This window comes from Egretta garzetta, unplaced genomic scaffold, assembly GCF_000687185.1.
Source record: "Egretta garzetta isolate BGI_Z169 unplaced genomic scaffold, ASM68718v1 scaffold214, whole genome shotgun sequence".
Classification (NCBI taxonomy): domain Eukaryota; kingdom Metazoa; phylum Chordata; class Aves; order Pelecaniformes; family Ardeidae; genus Egretta; species Egretta garzetta.
The window spans coordinates 196,256-214,828 of record NW_009259491.1 but is presented as its reverse complement, the minus strand read 5'-3'; positions in this window follow the sequence as shown (position 1 = coordinate 214,828).

Here is an 18,573-nt window from a genome sequence, read left to right as displayed (position 1 = left end):
CCTGCAGATGCCACAGTTATCACATTTGCAGACCAAGGAGTCTGGTCTTCATGGGTTCTGCTGGGCTCTGGTCCTTCCCTTCACTTGCACCAAGCCCCACCCCAGCGGTGGCAGCTGCTGGAAGCCCGTACAGCCCACCCAAAGCAGGCACAGGGACTACCGGGAAACACCACCTGTCTCCTCACCTCCATTATTACACCTTTTTTTACTCATTTTATAACCCTAGACTTCCTTTTTTATTCCTGACAGCTTTGTTTCTGCCTTTGTTTTCATTTCCAGAGGATAATTTTCCTCTCCATTTTTTCCCCTGCATCTGTTCTTCCTACACTGTTTGTCATTTTTCTTTTCCACTCAGTCCTACCACCTCTTATGCTCTTGAAGCCATACATTTCCCCAGCTCCTTCTTCCTCTTTATTTGTAGACAGCTTTTCTTTTTAACACAGCAATTTCTTTAGCTGTTGGACAGTGTACTAACTACTACCCAGAGATCTGGGTTTCCAGCTAGGAGACCTTTTACCCTTCCTCAGGTGTAGTGATAATGCAACGGACTTTTCAAGCAGAACATGGATGACTGCTAAGCAGTTTCAGATTCATGCTAGCTAACAACCAGAGTGGACTGGCACACCTTCATCCACAAAAGTGGTAATGACTCTCAAGAAAAACATTAAATGTCTTATTTTGCCTGGGAAAAAAAGTGACCATTGGAGACAAGCCCAGATGCCGTTAAGGTGGAGTGGGTACACACAGCTGCAGAGCCCCAGGCAGTCATCACTCCTACAAAACAGTGTTTTCACCATATGCAATTTCTCAAGGCTTGAACCCCAGCAGCAGCAAACACTGGCAAGCATACAGCACAGACGCCCAGGAGTTAAATAGTCACGGGGCTGGCTGCACCCATCATGCAGGACAGCACTTGCCATCAGGCAGGCTGGGCTGTCTGAGTAACAAAAAGTACCAGGAAAGTTAGAAAAAGATATGAGAGTCAATGCAGGAAAGTCACGGTCAGCAAGAGCATAAAGACCTCAGTTTATAGCACCAGACGGTGAAAAAAAAAGAAAAAAGCTCCCAGAGCCAACATCATCTGTCATAGGCAAGCTGATTACAATCAATAGACACTTAATGGTTTCTCAGAGTCCCATCTGGGCAATTAGCAATAGCATTAAGCAAGAAAAGACGTATTGTAAGTCTGTTTCTTCAGTGGAAGTGACAGAAAAGAGAAATAAGAAACCAAATTACATTTTTAGATCCAAATTCTTCTCTCATTAATACTGCATGAAACCTACTGCTGCTGGTAGAAACAGAACAAATATCAAAGTTTTTCTTTTCTTTCTGTAATTTTCTGACTGATTCTTTTTTGCTTTGAAGAACAAGAAAGGAGCTGGTGTGGCAGCTGCTGTAATAAAATACAAATCCAATATTTTACAAAATAGGATACTTGCAGGAAATTTGGGGTATTTCTTCTGCAACCAAATAAATCAAAAATAATGATTTTGAATGCCCCAGGATATCACTAAAATCAAAGAGCAGCATGCACATTTTCACTTGCTCAACCCTAAAATGCAGCAGGTATCATTCCAGGCTTTCTGAGGACAGAAAATAGCACTAAAAATATTTGAAAAAAGGAAAGTTTTCTGTACATCTTTTACTTTGTTCATGGCAAACACTGAACAATAACATATTAATCAGGCAAAAGTACTTAATGAGCTCTCAGTTTTATTAAATATGACACTGCTGCATTATGAATGACAAAATTCTATATCTACAAGTCATATAATGAAATCCCTGTCTTGACTGTGATCTTAGAGAAATGCACCGGATCCAGTATCTTGCACAAATTTAGTTGATTGTCCTCAGTTTTTCTCCTGCAATTCAGCTGACCTGCTGTTGTCCAAATTTTGACCTGTGATTTCATAGAAAATAAAGACTAAGGTTATTGTTGGACTGGGATAATATTTTTTATTATAAGATGGGCTCTTTTAGTGCCTACCAACCCAGATCTTGCAAAAATACCAGAGAAAGTAGATTATGAAGCTGCTGGGTGAGATGTGCTTATTATTGCACAAGCAAAATAGGAACCTGTGCACACAGCTGACAAATCGGGTACACTCTTGCACTGAAAGTAATTCCCTGTTTTGTCGGCCATCAGTGAGCTTACACAGATGAGACAAATCATCATACAGAAGGCAAGTCTGTAATATAAAAAAATCAGTTCTGAAAGCTTTTTTATCAGCTCACAACTCCTAAAGAGTCTGTCAGAGAGTACAGTGTTAGACTGCATAAATTTTGGCAAGTTATTAGCACCTTTCTATATCCAAGCAGGGCTACTAGGATCAAATTTGCAGCAGATGCTTTTAACTTAATCCATGAAATTTTGCAGACAAAACAGACAAATTGCACAAATGTATGTCACTTTACCAATGGAAAGCCATATTCTGTCCCTACAGAAGTTATGTTGAGCAATTAAAATGAACTGGTGAAATGTGCATTCCTTATGCATTTGCTCTGTGGCATGTGTGTGAATCGAAGACAGCAATCTCAAAATGATAGAGCAAGAAAACACCACAGCTCCGAGCATGCTAAACCTGTGTTATAGTGACTTACTGCCTCGCTTCCCAGCGTAACTGAAACTCCTTTGACTCTGTCCTGGTTTCAGACAGGATAGAGTTAATTTTCTTCCTAGTAGCTGGCATAGTGCTGTGGTTTGGATTTAGTACTAGAAGCATGCTGATACCACACTGATGGCTTAGTTGTTGCTAAGTAGTCCCTAGACTGGTCAAGGACTTTCCAGCTTCCCCTGCTCTGGAGGGGGCACAGCCAGGACAGCTGACCCCAACTGGCCCAAGGGCTATTCCAGACATCATGCCCAGTATGTAAACTTGGGGAAGAAGAAGGAGGGGATGTTCGGAGTGATGGTGACGATGGACCCCTGCTTTCCTGGAGATGGCTGAGCACCTGCCTGCTGAGGAGAAGGAGGGAATGAATTCCTGGTTTTGCTTTTCTTGCACGTGCAGCCCTTGCTTTCCCTATTAAACTGTCCTTATCTCAACCCACGAGTTTCTCACTTTTACCCTTCTGATTATCTCCCATCCCACTGTGGGGCAGTGAGCGAGCGGCTGAGTTGCTGGCCAGGGTTAAGCCACCACAGGCTCAGTGTTGCCCCTCTAAGAATCAAATTATGTTTTAAACCTGAGGTGCTACTATTTTTCTTATCTTTGATCTGCTGTACAAAGCAATTTAAAATCTGTTCTGAGTGGACCTGTTTACAACTAACTATTTAACCATTGCACCAGAGGTGAGCTCTAACGCCAGGAGCAGCAACGGGCTTGTAAATACTTAGTAAATCACTTTATCTGAAATAGCTGTCAGTGAGATAGAGCCTGCGTTTCTTCGCAAAATCTTATCCAAGAAAGAGTTCTTTATAATGGCTTTATTAAATACCATAGAAGACTGACAGTTCTCCAGACTGACAGCCGTAACAACAGAGCCACAACCAGATGCCAAGAGTCAGGCCACGGTAGCAGTTATGTTTGGCAGGGTAGGTCGTTGAAATGCTTCTAGTCATTGAATTTCTTCTTCAAGACCCCTTCCTTTCCTCTGCTATAATGAGTTTTGCAAACATATATAAAAGATGACACTGAGACAGCCTGTAACATATTGAGCGGGTTAACCAGGTCTGACGAGAAGGGTTTTAGGTATGAAAGTGATACTGAAAGCAATCCTGAATCCTGGCTGTTCGCTCCTAATTGATTTACATAAATGTTTATGTGACTCTGATTTGATAAACATTACATGCAACATTAAGGGATTTGCAAGACAGATTTTTACAGCTTTCCATTTGGTCTCCATTTATCAGCAGAGGCAGAGATCAGACAGAAAAGGGCCAGGAGAGGCAGAGAAGGACCAGGAGATCTCGTGTCAGAGGTACTAAGCATCAGATTAAGTTTATCGTAGAATCATAGAATGGTTTGGATTGGAAGGGATCTTAAAGATCACTTAGTTCCAGCCCCCCTGCCATGGGCAGGGACGCCTTCCACTAGATGGGCTGTTATTAAAGGTTTCTGGGCTCCCCAGTACAATAGAGACATGGACATACTTGGAGTGAGACCAGCAAAGGGCAAGAAAGATGATTAAGGGACTGGAGCATCTGACCTATGAAGAGAGGCTTAGAGCTGGGACTGTTCAGCCCGGAGAAGAGAAGCCTCCTGGGGGACCTTATTAATGTGTACAAATATCTGATGGGAGGGAGATGAGAAGACAGCTCAGTAGTATCCAGTGGCAGGGCAAGAAGAAATGGGCACAAAAAATTCCATATAAACACAGGAAAAACCTTTTTATGGTGAGAGTGCTCAGACACTGGACTGGGTTTCCCAAAGAGGTTGTGGAGGTGCTCAAAACCCAACTGACAACCTGCTCAGGCTTACCCTGTTTTGAGCAGGGGCTGGAGCAGACGATCTCCAGAGATCCCTTCCACCCTCAGCACTTCTGTGGTTCTGCTGTACCAATAGGGTCCAAGCAGCAATGAACAGCCATGTCATCTTGACTTACACCACTCGAAAGGTTGGACCTGCAGCAAGAATCATTCTATGATTCTAAGATACTGAAGGCAAAAGTGATTTCTGTTACATTCTTGATTCTGTAGATTGATTTGATGGCGCACAAAATGTTATAGAATCATAGAATGTTTTGGTTTGGAAGGGACCCCTAGAGGTCATCTAGTCCAACCCCCCCTGCAGGGACCAGGGACACTGCTAACCAGATCAGGTTGCTTAGAGCCCCATCCAACCTGGCCTTGAATGTTTCCAGGGATGGGGCCTCCACTACCTCTCTGGGCAACCTGTGCCAGTGTTTTACCACCCTCATTGTAAAGAATTTCTTCCTTATTTCCAGTCTAAACCTACCCTGGTTTAGCTTAAAACCATCACCTCTTGTCCTGACACAGCTGTCCCTACTAAAAAGATTTTCCCCATCTTTCCTATAGGCCCCCTTTAGGTACTGGAAGGCCGCAATCAGGTCTCCCCGCAGCCTTCTCTTCTCCAGGCTGAACAAGCCCAACTCTCTCAGCCTGTCCTCATAGGAGAGGGGCTCCAGCCCTCGGATCATTTTAGTAGCCCTCCTCTGGACCTGCTCCAACAGTTCCATGTCCTTCTTGTGCTGAGGGCTCCAGAGCTGGACGCAGTACTCCAGGTGAGGTCTCACCAGAGCAGAGTAGAGGGGCAGAATCACCTCCCTCGACCTGCTGGCCACGCTTCTCCTGATGTAGCCCAGAGTATGGTTGGCCACCTGGGCTGCCAGTGCACATTACTGGCTCATGTCCAGCTTTTTGTCCCTCAGTGCCCCCAAGTGCCTCTTGGCAGGGCTGCTCTTGATCCTTTCATCCCCCAGCCTGTATTGATATTGGCTTTGTTGCCCCCACCCAGGTACAGGACCTTGCACTTGGCCTTGTTGAACCTCATGATGTTCACACAGGCCCACCTCTCCAGCTTGTCCAGGTCTCTTTGGATGACATCCCATCCTTCTGGCATGTGAACTGCACCACTCAGCTTGGTGTTGATAATTTATCATTTTTTACTTTCAAACACAGCAGCAGCGCTGTAGAGAATTATTTTTTTTCTGAACACGGTGTGGGTATCTATGCTAATGACAATATCCTACACCTGGGTGTCATTTTCATTGTTAATACTGATGTAAATGAAATGTTAATTCTTGCTAATAAACTATGAAATACTTTAAGAGAAGAATTGTTACAATAAAAGCAATTGGGTTGTTACTTTGTAATTTGATGGCCCACAGAAGTGCAGAAACATATCTTATGGCTTTACAAATCTGTGATAATTTCCTTCAACTTTTACTTTTATTGCCTTGTCATTAAATTCACATTGAGTTCTTAAAACAAAAATGTTTAAAACAGATGTGGTTGTTAAAGTTACAATATGAATTTTACAACCCTAAATTTTATGACACCGAAAGAAATTTCAGCCACCAGTCAGAGACAAGAATGGAAGCAGAAGGCAGCTCTAAGGGTGACAGATTCTCATAATTACCAAAGACTTAAGCTACAAAATGCACACATTATATACTAATTGTGCAAGTCAGTGTTCAGAAAGAAAATGGTACAAACCCCCATGAATTATCAGGACTGAATAGCAAACAAACAAGAAAAAAAAAAAGAAAGGTAAACCTTTAATGTCATAGTTCCACTTCTGTTCTTTATCAATTCCCTCTATGGATCTAATTTATGGGATCTGCATAGTTCGCTGCACAGTGATCCGCAAAGTGTCTTCCAAGCAATCCTAAGGCATTCATTCATTCATTCTAAAAAAAAATGTAATTTTCATGATATTTTGTAGAGGAAATTCTACGTCCATTTAATCTGACTATAAAAAAACTGATATCTGATTTCACCAGAACTTCCACTATGGGTAGACAGACAGACAGAAACATAGACATGGTCTCTTTACATCTTAAAGTAACTCATAACAAGCGTAGGAGTGACTTCTCGAAGTGTATTATCCCACCCTGTGTTTTCTGAACTTCCATGTGAATGGCTCCGTGCTAATTTCTCATTTCCTGGATCTGAGTCTACGTGCCACAACCCCTCACCAGTATGTGCACGCTTCCTTCGCTCCTTTTCAGTGAGAAATATCACGTTGAATATCCTTCTCGGGTCGGGTTCAGCGGCATCACATCATGATTATCCCAAATGTGAAAGATAAAAAATTGACTTCAGCCTTCAGACTTCAGACTTCAGCAAACTCCTTGTTTGCTCTTTCTCTCAATTTTTATTCCCTTTCCAGCTCTATAGTCTCCAAAGCTTTGATTCTCCCAGCAACTGCATTTCAGTCTTTTCCAATGCAATCCATATGAATAGTCATTTGCTAAATTTAGTCTATGTATTTCAGATATGGACTGGCTGACTCTCATTACAATAAAACATCCGTAATTTGGTTTAAAACCTGTCCTCTTTTTGTTGTTCATGAAGTTCTACACACCTCAGCTCTGTAATCAGTTTCAGCAGTTTTAGTGAGGGTTTAAATCTTACGCTCAAGGAAAGTGGAAATTCCAGACCAAAATAATCTTTAGTGAGATTGTATCATCTCCCTGTGCTGCGAGAGCACATCATGAAGTTTTCCTGTTGGATTTCAGTGGAATTTCTATTGAAATAAAGACCGGTACCACCTAATTGACCAGTGAAATCTAGTTGCTACTAAGATTTTTTTTTTTATTTATATATTCTCAGTTTTTAATTGGCTTGATGTTGTTCTTGGTCTCTCCCAGAAGAGCATCTGAGCAGTACTCCTGACAGCAGAGGCAGCCCTGCACCACGCTGCTCCCTGGTTCTTCTCTCTAACTCTCCTGCAAGAGACCTCCTTCGGCCTTTTTCCCATTCCCCAGCTCCTTGTCCTTGTCTATCTTTTGCTAAGGACTGGGAAGAGGCTTTCCAGCCTTGTGCTGGTCCTTGATTTACTGCTTTTCCTCCCGTGCACTTCACAGGAACTTCCTCATGCTTGTTATTCTCATAACATCAAGCACGCCCTAGAAAATGCAGCTCTGTCAGTCAGCCACATCATGACGTACACTTTTGGCTTCAGCAGAGAAAAAACCTTTTCCTCTCCTCTTCCAGTCATTCCGAGCTCCAGCTCCTCTTCACCAGCAGCCCCATTACCTCATGATTTCGGCAGTCCTCCCTCTGATCTCCCCCTTCCCTCGTGACTGATCTCAACGCTGGCCAGGTAACTTTCCATATTAGCAGCTAATCTCCCTGCTCCCACATGGCTGGCGTCAGTCATCATTTCCATGACTTATTTGTTTCAATATCCGTAAAAAGTGAGGAAGTCCTTGGCATCAAGTAGCTTTAAATGATGTCAGGGGTCAACCGCGTCTTTGTTCCAGCACCATAAATGTTCCCCCGTGCCTGTGCTCACCTCCGAACGCTGCCCTGTAGTGAGCAAGGGGGTAACGCAGGTGTCCTTCCTTCTCATTTAATTTACTGCAGACATTATTATATCCATAGCAGTTCAGTTAAAAATAATATGGTCCCTTTTCTAGTGGCAAAGCTGTAGGTGTCTGATAAATGTCTAAGTTAGGAGGGTAAGTCTGGGGCTTGCAGGGAAATCTGACAAAATACTGCCTGCATTTCCAGCATCCCAATGTTGGCAAGTCGCAAATCTCTCTCAACGTCTGTATCATCCATGTGAGGTCACAAAGGCAAAAGAGGGGGAAATACATATAGAAAATGATCTTTAAAAAACCCCAGTGATCTGACTTGCCACAAGCAGGAGCTCCATTGCTTAAGGGAAGTGTGTAGCTCAGCTTGACAGCTATCAGGCCATTTTGCTCAAGTCTATTACACTTCCTCTGGTTTAAAAATATTTTCTTATAATTCCTCCCCCATTGCTGTGTGAGATCTACAAGTAAGGATGCTTTTACAGGTAAAGCATATATATCTGCCAGCATCTTGGCTCCTCTGTCATCTAGACATGCTCACAGTAGGATTGAGTATCTCTTTGATTAATGCTAACGCTTGATTAGCGTACTAATGCTCTCATGAACAATAGTGAGCCATCACACAGGAGAAAACATTCTGTGAAACATTTAGAGACTGGCAGAAGATGATCTAACAGGCCTCTAACATTTTAATTTTTACAATTTATTGTAATTAGTTTATGTGCAACTTGCATGCTATAGTATAGTGTTAACGTTATTTGAAAAGTCAGAAACCTCTCTGACATGAAGAGACTCAGGCACATATATAGTCACACATATACTGAAATTCTTAAACAGCCTCTGGGCATATACAAGTCAAGCTATTGCATGTAGCTTCAGAAAAGGTATTTCTTTGCTGAAAGTATCACCATTAGTTCCCATTCACAAATAGTTTGGACATGATATAATAGCAACACTGCTTCAGACCAGGCGGCCCCCAGATCTCGCAGATGTGCTGTGCAACTGGCCGCCACCCAAGCGGCAATACGCTCCAGCCAGAGCAGCGCAGAGATTCCACCCAGAGCGGCGGACCAGGTCCTCCCCAGGGCTGCAGAAAGCAGAGTACCAGCTGCGCTTGTCAGCACTGGGGTGCAAGTTCTCATCAGCAACAAAAATAGATGGGGCATCACCCCCAAGTCATACCAGCTTTTTTTTTGAATACACAAAGGAATGATGGGAATAAATTCCACCTGCAGTTTCAGGGCATGTTCAAGAGCTAATTAAGGCTCTTCTGGTCACAAGCCCACTATACAAGGAGGCAAAACAGGAGGAGGAGCAGAGGGTCTGTGTAAGGTTTTCATCACATTAGGCAGCTCCGAGTGTTGCTATTTAGATCCTGACCTCCTGACCCACCTGGGTGATGTCTCCAAAGCTTAGAAATACTATAAAAATAACACTCTCACATGCATTTTACTGGGAAGTTCTTGCCTCCTCCCTTCTTTTTAGTAAGGGCTTGACATTTGGTGTTGTGGGAAGCAGCATGGTGTCTGGACCTTTTGCAGTCCCTAGAGTGGCTACGCCTTTGCCTGTGTCTGACTAATTCAGAAATGCTGGTCTGCAAAAGCTCACCCGAGCCCCGCGGAAGCTGAGCTATCTTCTCTGCTCAGTTGCAAAAGGGGGCTACTGATAGGATTGACTATTTGCAGCACTGATGCAAAGGTGAAGTAACTGGTTTTGAGAAGCATTCAGATATGGTGGTGATACCACCAGGGAGGTGCTTAGGGACATGGTTTAGTGGTGGGATGGCAGGGTTAGGTTAAAGGTTGGACTCGATGATCTTAAAGGTCTTTTCCAACCAAAGTGATTCTATGATTCTATTCTATGATTCTATGAAATGTACACAAGTAAATTGATATTGCGGCAACATTTGAATAATGTGCAGTACTATCTGCAACCGCATACTAAAAGGAGACATAAAAATCCCGACTAGCCAGTGAGCACCCAGCGGATGAAGCAGTACAGGGTAATGTAATTGTGATTTAACTGAACCAAGCATAGGGAAAAACAACAAAAAAAGGGCTGTCAAGCATTGGAACGGGCTGCCCAGGGAAGGGGTCGAGTCCCCATCCCTGGAGGTATTTAAAAGCCAGATAGATGAGGTGCTTAGGGACCGGGTTGGGATGGCAGGGTTAGGGTAACAGTTGGGCTTGATGATCTTAAAGGTCTTTTCCAACCTAAATGATTCTATGATTCTGTGTACCCATGGAGATGGCCATTGACACCTGTACAGCCCCCATCACATGAGCAGCTCAGCAGGTAATGAAGATGGTGACCACAGTTATCATTTGCTGATGCGTACATGGCAGCACTGGCAAATAATGTTCTTGTCATTCATTCCTGGCTCTGACAGAAAAGCATCTCCCTGGTGCACTGTCCCTTCTCCTGCCATCCTGCAGCAGAGGTGGGGACAACCACACCACAGGGACTGGAGCGAGCTTCCATATACGGAGCAGCTCAGCCTGGGCCAGGGCTGAAGCACTTTAATGAGTAACAGGAATTTTTTACTTAATTTTCACTTACTGTGGGATGTGCAAATGAGAAACCATCAGTGCTTCAGTGGAGGCAAAATTACAGTTTGGCTTTTAAGAGCATCTTTGTAAAAAGACCATCATGGAGTATTTACTCATTCTCACTTTGATTTCCATATAAAAATATATGCATATTACAAGTAAATATTGTTTAATAAGAGTTAAATTACCAAGATCAAAGTCTGTTTTGTGTGTGTGAGTTCTTTCAGCCCTATGCCATGACACATTATTCTGTAGGTCATATTAGAATCTCAGCAATATTTATGGTACCCCAATGCCTTAATGAGTTTAAACAAGTAAATTTAGTGAGCTTGGATTTGTATAATTGAGTCCTTGGTTTGCTGATTCTCCATTGTTTTGGTTCTTTCAGGCTAACAGAAGTAAAAATCAGTAAAACCTTATTTTTGGCACTCGAGGCAGTGGATCTGACTAAATAAAGGAAAACAGCCGATCGACTGAAACGGTTCCATTATTACATGGTCATTCTGAATGTTGAACTTCACTTTAAGAACACGCTAAAGAAAATAAAGCTTGAATATATTGTTCCCACATTTGCAAACCACCAACATAAGAATATTTTTGAGCATCCTAAATATTCACCATTTTTGGCTATAACTTTATCTCAGTCACCATCTCCAATGCCAAGTTTATTTTTAAAGAACAGTCTAGTTCCTGCCCCTTCAGGTTTATGCAGACAGCTGTTTTGTTTTGCTCTTCCCATGCTATGAAAAATCTGTCATTCAGTATTTAATTCTAGCACCTAACTGGCCCTCCTAAGACAACAGAGGAGCCTCCAACAAATATGAACCCATCAAGATCCCCAAGTAGGATAAAAAGCCCCAAAAGGAAGGCTAAAGAAAAACAGCAGGTCAGGAAGCTCAAAGGCTTGTAGCATTGATTTCTTTGGCACAAAAAACACTGGGTTAGTCCAGTCCGTACTCTGATTTAAATGGAATTATCCTGAGGTAAAAATAAAGGAATGCAGTGGTGAATCGGGCTCATTGTCTAGGTTTAGCACAGAGCTGAGATGAAGGCACTGGGCTGTGTGTGATGCAAGGTGTAAATGAACAACACGCGTGAGCAAGGCTTGATCTGAGCAAGGCTTGATCTGCTCCTGACGGCGCTCGCTAATCTGTGTGTCAGGTATTCGTCTGCACAGCTCCTGAGGCTGCACAAGACTCATCTGCTTTGTAATAAAAAGATTTGGCTGCTACATCAAGACCTTAAAAAACAATTGGTGCCAAATGGTACAATAAGAGTCCACCATTTCTCTGTCAAAATTTGGAAGAAGCCACTTTCAATTGGGGGCCATTTAAGGCTGCAAGCTCGTGTTTGTCAGAATGTACTTGGGAACAATTTGCTGTCCTTGCTTCTAATCCTTTCACATGGCTGCCCAACAACTGCATTTGATTTTTTCACCCCTTGTGAAGCTTTAAGGGCTGCTCCTGCTTCTGCTCCTTCCCTCCTCCTTGTTATCCAAAGCAATAGCTGTTCCCTGACCCGAATAACCGGTGGGAAGCAGGGTTTGGCTGGCCAGTCACACAGGCTGCAAAGCTTCGGGTGGGGAGCGGCGGAGGGGAGAAACCAGGCTGGGGAAGAGTGGAAGAGCAGTAACTCATCAAGCCCTTAACATGGCTTTCAGCAAATACTGCTTTACTGTGCTTTATATTCCTCGGGAAAACGGATGGCAGGTGACTTAGTGTGACTTCAGGCTTAAACACTACACTGTGTGCATCAGGTACCAGCACGAGGAAGGGGCTCATGAGACCTCCTGGGTGTCCTGAAACAGGATGGGTGCCTACTCAAGGTACCAAGGCTTGTGGATTAGACCTGCATTTTTGTGAATTGCCACGCACACTGAGAGTTTTTTAGGAGAGGCCTGTAAGACAGACAGGGATAACCAGAGAAGCACCCTCTGGAATATGCAGAGCTTTTGCCCAAGTGTTGCAGCATTTGAAGTTGACTTTAAAGCAACAGCCCTAACAGTGTGTTGCTGGACAACGAGATGCGACTTCATTTGAAATATATGAAGTATATTGAAAACCGCAGTTATGAGGACAATCTAGACCCTTAAAGGCTCAAAGAGCACACCATGGTTGTTTTAAGCACCAACCGACCTTTTCTTGCAGCAGCAAGGGAACCTCCCTGTGATGCTGGAGCTGTGGGATTGGCAGCACCATCAGAGCCGCAGGGACTACAGCCTGGGTGTACCGAGACTCCCCGAGAGGCAAGGGACGCTTCTTGGAGCAGCTTCCCGCCTTTACAGGATACCTCTTCTGGATATTTTCATATCTCACTATAATCCAGCTGAATTTTAAGCAGCAACTTAGCTGAAAAGGGGCTTCTCACTGTGTTTCACAATACCTGGCACTGGCTGCTCCAACAGTGAGCACAAACGCCCTAAGAAAAACACTACTTCAGCCATAATTTCCTGTCTTTCTGTTTCTGCTTTTCGGGGTTGTGCATACCATTACCTAGAGCTTAGCGTTGTGAAAGACACTAACCAAGTGTAATGACTTGGGGAATTCAGCCCACTTTAGAGTTTCCAGAAATTTTTCTCCCCCAAGAAGTTTTTCCAGCTATTTTATAGGCACCAGAAGGAAAAACAGTTTGCCCAGACAGCAGCAGCGTGAGCTATCTTTGGATTTGTACTGTCAAATGCACAAGGCATTTGCTGGGCAGCTCTCAAAGTGCGCATGCCACAAGATTTAATCAAGAAAACTCAAGTTCATGTCCTATTTTGCAAGAGGTATATTCCCCAAAAGGGCTGGGCATGCCTCCAGGGAAAACCCATCACTGCTGTGAAGCAAAACTGAGAGGGCAAATGATTTAAGGTTGGAAACATCCCCACAGTGCTCCTGCACTGCCCAGTGAGCACTGGCCTGTGGCTCTGGGGCCACAGCTTGGGCCTGGGCATTTGCAAACTGTGGGGCACTGCAGTGGGGCACTGGTGCTGCTTTCAGCATCGTGTGCCTGGCAGCAGCCCATGCTAAGCCCCTCGGTGCCTCTTCTAAAAACTCATGGAGGTCCCTCAGAGTTGTCAAAAGTTGTAATAAGTGTATTTACATTTGTTGTTCTTTTGTTAGACAGATAACTTTGATTTGGAAATGTCTGTTTAACTAAGAGACAGACTAATTAGGGAAGCCCTTTCCGTTCCATAAATGACACTAGGCTTATACCAGCCCAACCAGAAAAACTATCAACAACCGAGGCAGAGAAGAAGAGACAGATTCTGTTATCTTTGCTCACCTAAGCCAGCACTTCTGTAAAAATAACCCCATGGAAGCTGACAGCTATTGAATGAGGAAAAGATCAGCATTAAAATAATCTTCAAATAACATGAGAATCCCTCTTTCTGTAATAACAAAAATGAATGTCAGTGGTGATGACGATCAACACCAATAAGGAGCAAAGTATGCTGCTTTTTAAAGGGAAAACATCTGCTCTGTTTTGGTTTTTCCTGAACACTGTGAAAATAGTTGATTTTGCCTCGGGAGGTAGGAAAGGTTTCACTCCTCTGGTAATGCCTCCATTTTTCTTCTGACCCCTTGGATCATTTAATTGGGCTCCTTTTAAAGCCAGTATGTAGGTAAAACGCATGCCTAATTAGCCAGCTGGGTCCCCTGCCAAGAGTGTGTCGTTTAGTATCTGTGAGTGCCAGCAGGGTCGGGCATGACACATGGTGCAGTTCTGAAAAGCAAACAACCTTAAGGTCTTGTCCATAAAACATGGAACACGTTCAGGGCTCTATCGGGCTCTTTCAGCAGTTTCTCATGCATGACCAGAGGTGTGGATTTTATGTGCAACTCATAAAGAAAACTCTCTAATTTGCACGCCACAAGCACTAGCAGGTGATGGCTCAGGGTAGTAGAGGAGGGGAAAAAACTTTGGCAAAGACATTAAACTGTGTCTGCATGTAAAGAATACCCTTCTCCATTTAGTGCAGGCATCAGTTGCCATGTGATGGCTTAAGGAGCTAAGCAGCAAGGTTGAAACATGGCTGGGAATCACTGCTTCATATCCCATTAGGAGAGCTCAGCCCCTTTGGGAGGTGAAATTTTAGGAATCTACCTCTAAGTGCATTTTAATTTGCATGAAATACTCTGGCAGGGTGCACCCTTCGCTTTCCATGCAAACGTGGTACTTAGCACAGCCACCGGAGAGTTAATGGTGCCCTGGCCGTGTGGTCGCTGGCACAAAATCCTGGGTGGATATTGCAGAAGGGTGTGTATAAATGAACTCCAGGCATCTGTGCAGCCACTTTAAAAGCACTTGCAGGAACAGAGCTGCAGTATGCTGTGCTGCTGCCTTTGCTGGAAGTTATCAGTCACGATAGGGTCTGCAGCAAGGAGACGCACTGAGATTTGTCCGGAACTGATGAACAGAGACTGTTTCCTGACCACAATAGAGTAATTTAATACATCATTATTATACCATCGCTTCCATTGAGTCACTCTTTACCCCAAATATCTGCCTTGCCTTCATTTAATTTCCTTCCAAAATCCAGATGAGACTTATACATGTGATAAAGCGTTACCTGCCTGCACGCAGCGAGGAGCCACCAGACACCCTCTGCTCCACGAGGCTCCCGCTCCCATCAGTTCCCTTTGCTCTTCCCCTGGGTCGGCTGTGACTGCCACTGGAGATTATCCACTCCTTCAAGGGTATGAGGCCAAATCCGTTGTTGTTAAAAAAAAAAGCTTATTTTGATGAGGAGGACTTTCACACTTCATATGGAGAACAGAACACAGAAAGCACTCATAAAACCAGTGATTAAGAAATATCCTGACATTTATACCCCGGTCGTGACAGACCCAAAGCCAAGACCCAGACATGCATCCCAGCAGTTCTGCACTTGCCAGGCCCTCACGTCGTACCTCCCCAGTGCCTCACAACCAGCTCTAAAACACACACCGAACCCCTCCGCGTTGGCAAAGAGCCACGGGCAAAGGATGGGCAGGGAGCGTTTAAAGGCTGTTGGTATCCCAGGATGCCCACACTGCCTCTTACCCCTGACATTTCGTTACTGTGGACACTTCATAGGCCATGCTTTTATTTGTTGAGGTATGGGCAAACTTGCAGGTTCAAAATGAAAAGATCTGCCAGGTCTGCAAAATCAAGAGCTGCATTTCTCAGTATTTGACTCTTTCAGAGTCTCACTTCAAGCTTTTCCCCACAAGTAGGAATGCAAGTAGCTCGTCCATGTGCTTGCTTATGTAAGGTATGTGGAAATGCTGACAAATTCGATTCCAGGAGCTGGAGATTTAAGAAAAACACCCGGTACTGTGAGACTCTCAACAGTCATAAGACTTTGATGTTTTGAATGATGGAGTTTCCACCACTTCCACTGGAGACTACTCCATAACAGGTCCCTGTATACTCATGTTGCTGTTACTCAGCAGTTTTGTATTTTCACTACAAAACCACTCCTTTCATATCATTCTTGACATCCCATACAGAGGAAAGCCAAAGTATGGAGGTTTCTCAATTCTCCATAACACTTAGGGATATGTGATTAATACATTTATGTGGTCCGCTTAAGGTTATCACACGGTTGTCTTCAGGAAATGAAAGGGGCCAGAGCTTTTACATATTTTTAAGCACATACCAAAAATAATTTTAAAAAAACCCCTCTCCAATCTTCTTGTTTAACAAAGAAGATACTGTTTGGACGATAGAGAATAAATTAATTTTCTACTATGACCTCATTAAAATTGGATTTCAGTTCCAACCCAAAAGAATTTTAGAACAACATTAGTCTCTTGCCCTTAAATCTCCATCTATTGAAGCTGGTCTATTTATTAATGTCCCTGCCAGAAAGCATATTTTGACTGGCCTGAGAGCTGAGCAGACAGTCTCTCCCCAGAAGCTCACACAAGGGCCATTTTCTTATGCGTTTCTTCTCAGCAAAGAGGGTGTTTCCAACCATATCATTTTTAATCAAAGCACTCTTGACTCAGACACAATTGTTCATGTTGATGGACAGATGGCGATTTGATCCTGACCCAAGAAAACAAAAAAGCAGAAAGGGCAGCGCCTCTCTTATCTGCAATGAATGAACAAGATTAACCACAACCTGTTTTCTTCTCACCATACAACAAATCCAGTGTGTGCTCCCAGCACAGCCACAGATTCTCATCTTGTAATTTTTAATACAAGACATATACAGCCTGAGGGAACAAATCACTCTCCTGTATTCAACGTGCTTCAGTGCCTTCGGAGGACTGTGCTCGAGAAACACAGTTACTTGGCTTGGCAGGAAAAGCCTTTGAAAACAAAGGAGAGAGCCCTCTGCGATGAAAGTCAAGTTCATCCCAAAAGCAACAAAGGAAAGCAGGTTGGGGAGCTGGATGTGCTTTGGTGGAAAATTGTCAAGACGGGAGTTTACTTTCTAAGTGGCACCGTGTATCAAATTGGTTTTCTGTGCAATCCCAAAGCATGACTGTCTTAAAAAAAAAAAAGCAACCCAACAGTTTGAAATCAGCAGGAGTCTGCATCCCAGCTTTCCTGTTGGGAACCTGGAGCTGAGCAGAGAGGACGGGGGAGCCCTTCTCTTCCCTCCCCGCCTGCCGTCTGTCTGTTAAAATCTCAGCTCTTCAGGACAGGCACTATTTTCTCATGTGAAAGTGCAGGAAAATGGGATCTCAAATGCTACTGAAATAAAAATACCAATGAGAGATCAAAACCATGTGGGTATCTATAAATAAGAGAGTGGGCTTGCTGTCCGACACCGTCCCACAGCTGGGCCAGCCACGTGCGCACCACGTCACAGCGGCGTAGGCCTCCACACTCAAAATAGCGATAGCAGTTTAGGAATCATGAGATTTTAAAAGTTACAAGGGTTGAGAGATCTTATTTGTTTTATTCAGCCTGAGTGGGCTTTAAGCCTGTGAAATCAATGAAAGCTAGGCACTTATTCTATCACAAAAAAATAAAAGACAAAAAAGAAAGAAAAGAGGTTTTTGTGTAATCACCTGCCTTCAGAAACTAAAGAAGTCCCACAAACAGTGAATTTATTTTTACTGGGCTAGGACACGGGGTCTTTTTAATATTGAATATTTGACAAATCACATCAAATGTTCCATTTGAATTTCCTTTTCCCCACGCTTTGCTGCATGAAGATAGGACTGCAAATGCCAAATTCAGAAAATGCTCCCGACTGCAGTACTTGGCACTAACCGACCCGCAGTACTTCTACTTTGTTTTGTTTAAGGACTCTTCATACAAACCTTTTGCAAGGAAAACCCAACTACAAAAACTGCCACTTTTTTGCTTTCCAGAAATGTTTTCAGTTATGATATAATCCTATTTCCATTTTAAATGATTCAAATTAAAATATAAAAATATTGCTGCTTCATACTGCACCCGTTCAGAGCATCGTTTCAGGTTTTGGGAACTGAACATTTTTGTTTGCCACCTCTGCTGGCAGGGTGGGAGGGTTTCCAATTTCTTAACTTCTTCCCTCTTTACAAAAACCAATATGGCTTTTAAGGAGCACGAAAAGAGAAAGAAAAATGCTTAAAAAAAAGTGATATTGCTTTGCCTAGGGGATGTAAATGGTGTTTATTTACCCCCTGTCTCTCTTGAAAAGATTTAATTAGAATGCCATTTTCAGGTATGGATTCTTCTTTTTTTTTAATAGAATTGAGATTTTCCTATGCATTTAAGTCCAACATTCAAGTCCAAACTATAGTCCTATTTTCTCTTAAAATGTAACCCAGTTCTACATGCCTCTCTTCCTAAACAGTCACGCAGGTTTGGGAGCAATGAAGGCTGTATTTTTCAGTTTACAAGTAATAAAGTGTAACTTCCAGGAGGGAAATCTGGGATAAAGCATCCTGTCCTCTTCCTACACATGGCTGGTATATTCATTTTCAGACCTAAGTATGCAAAAATACACAGAGACATTAAATGTCATTTTAGTGTACATACAATTACATGGGTGATGGCGAGGCTTTTGTTAGTTTGTGGGCATACTTCTCTAAGTGCCATGTTCTTCAGTCGGTTCTGAAAATCTGAATTCACAGACAGACAAATTCTATTGAGTACCTTCCTTACTGAC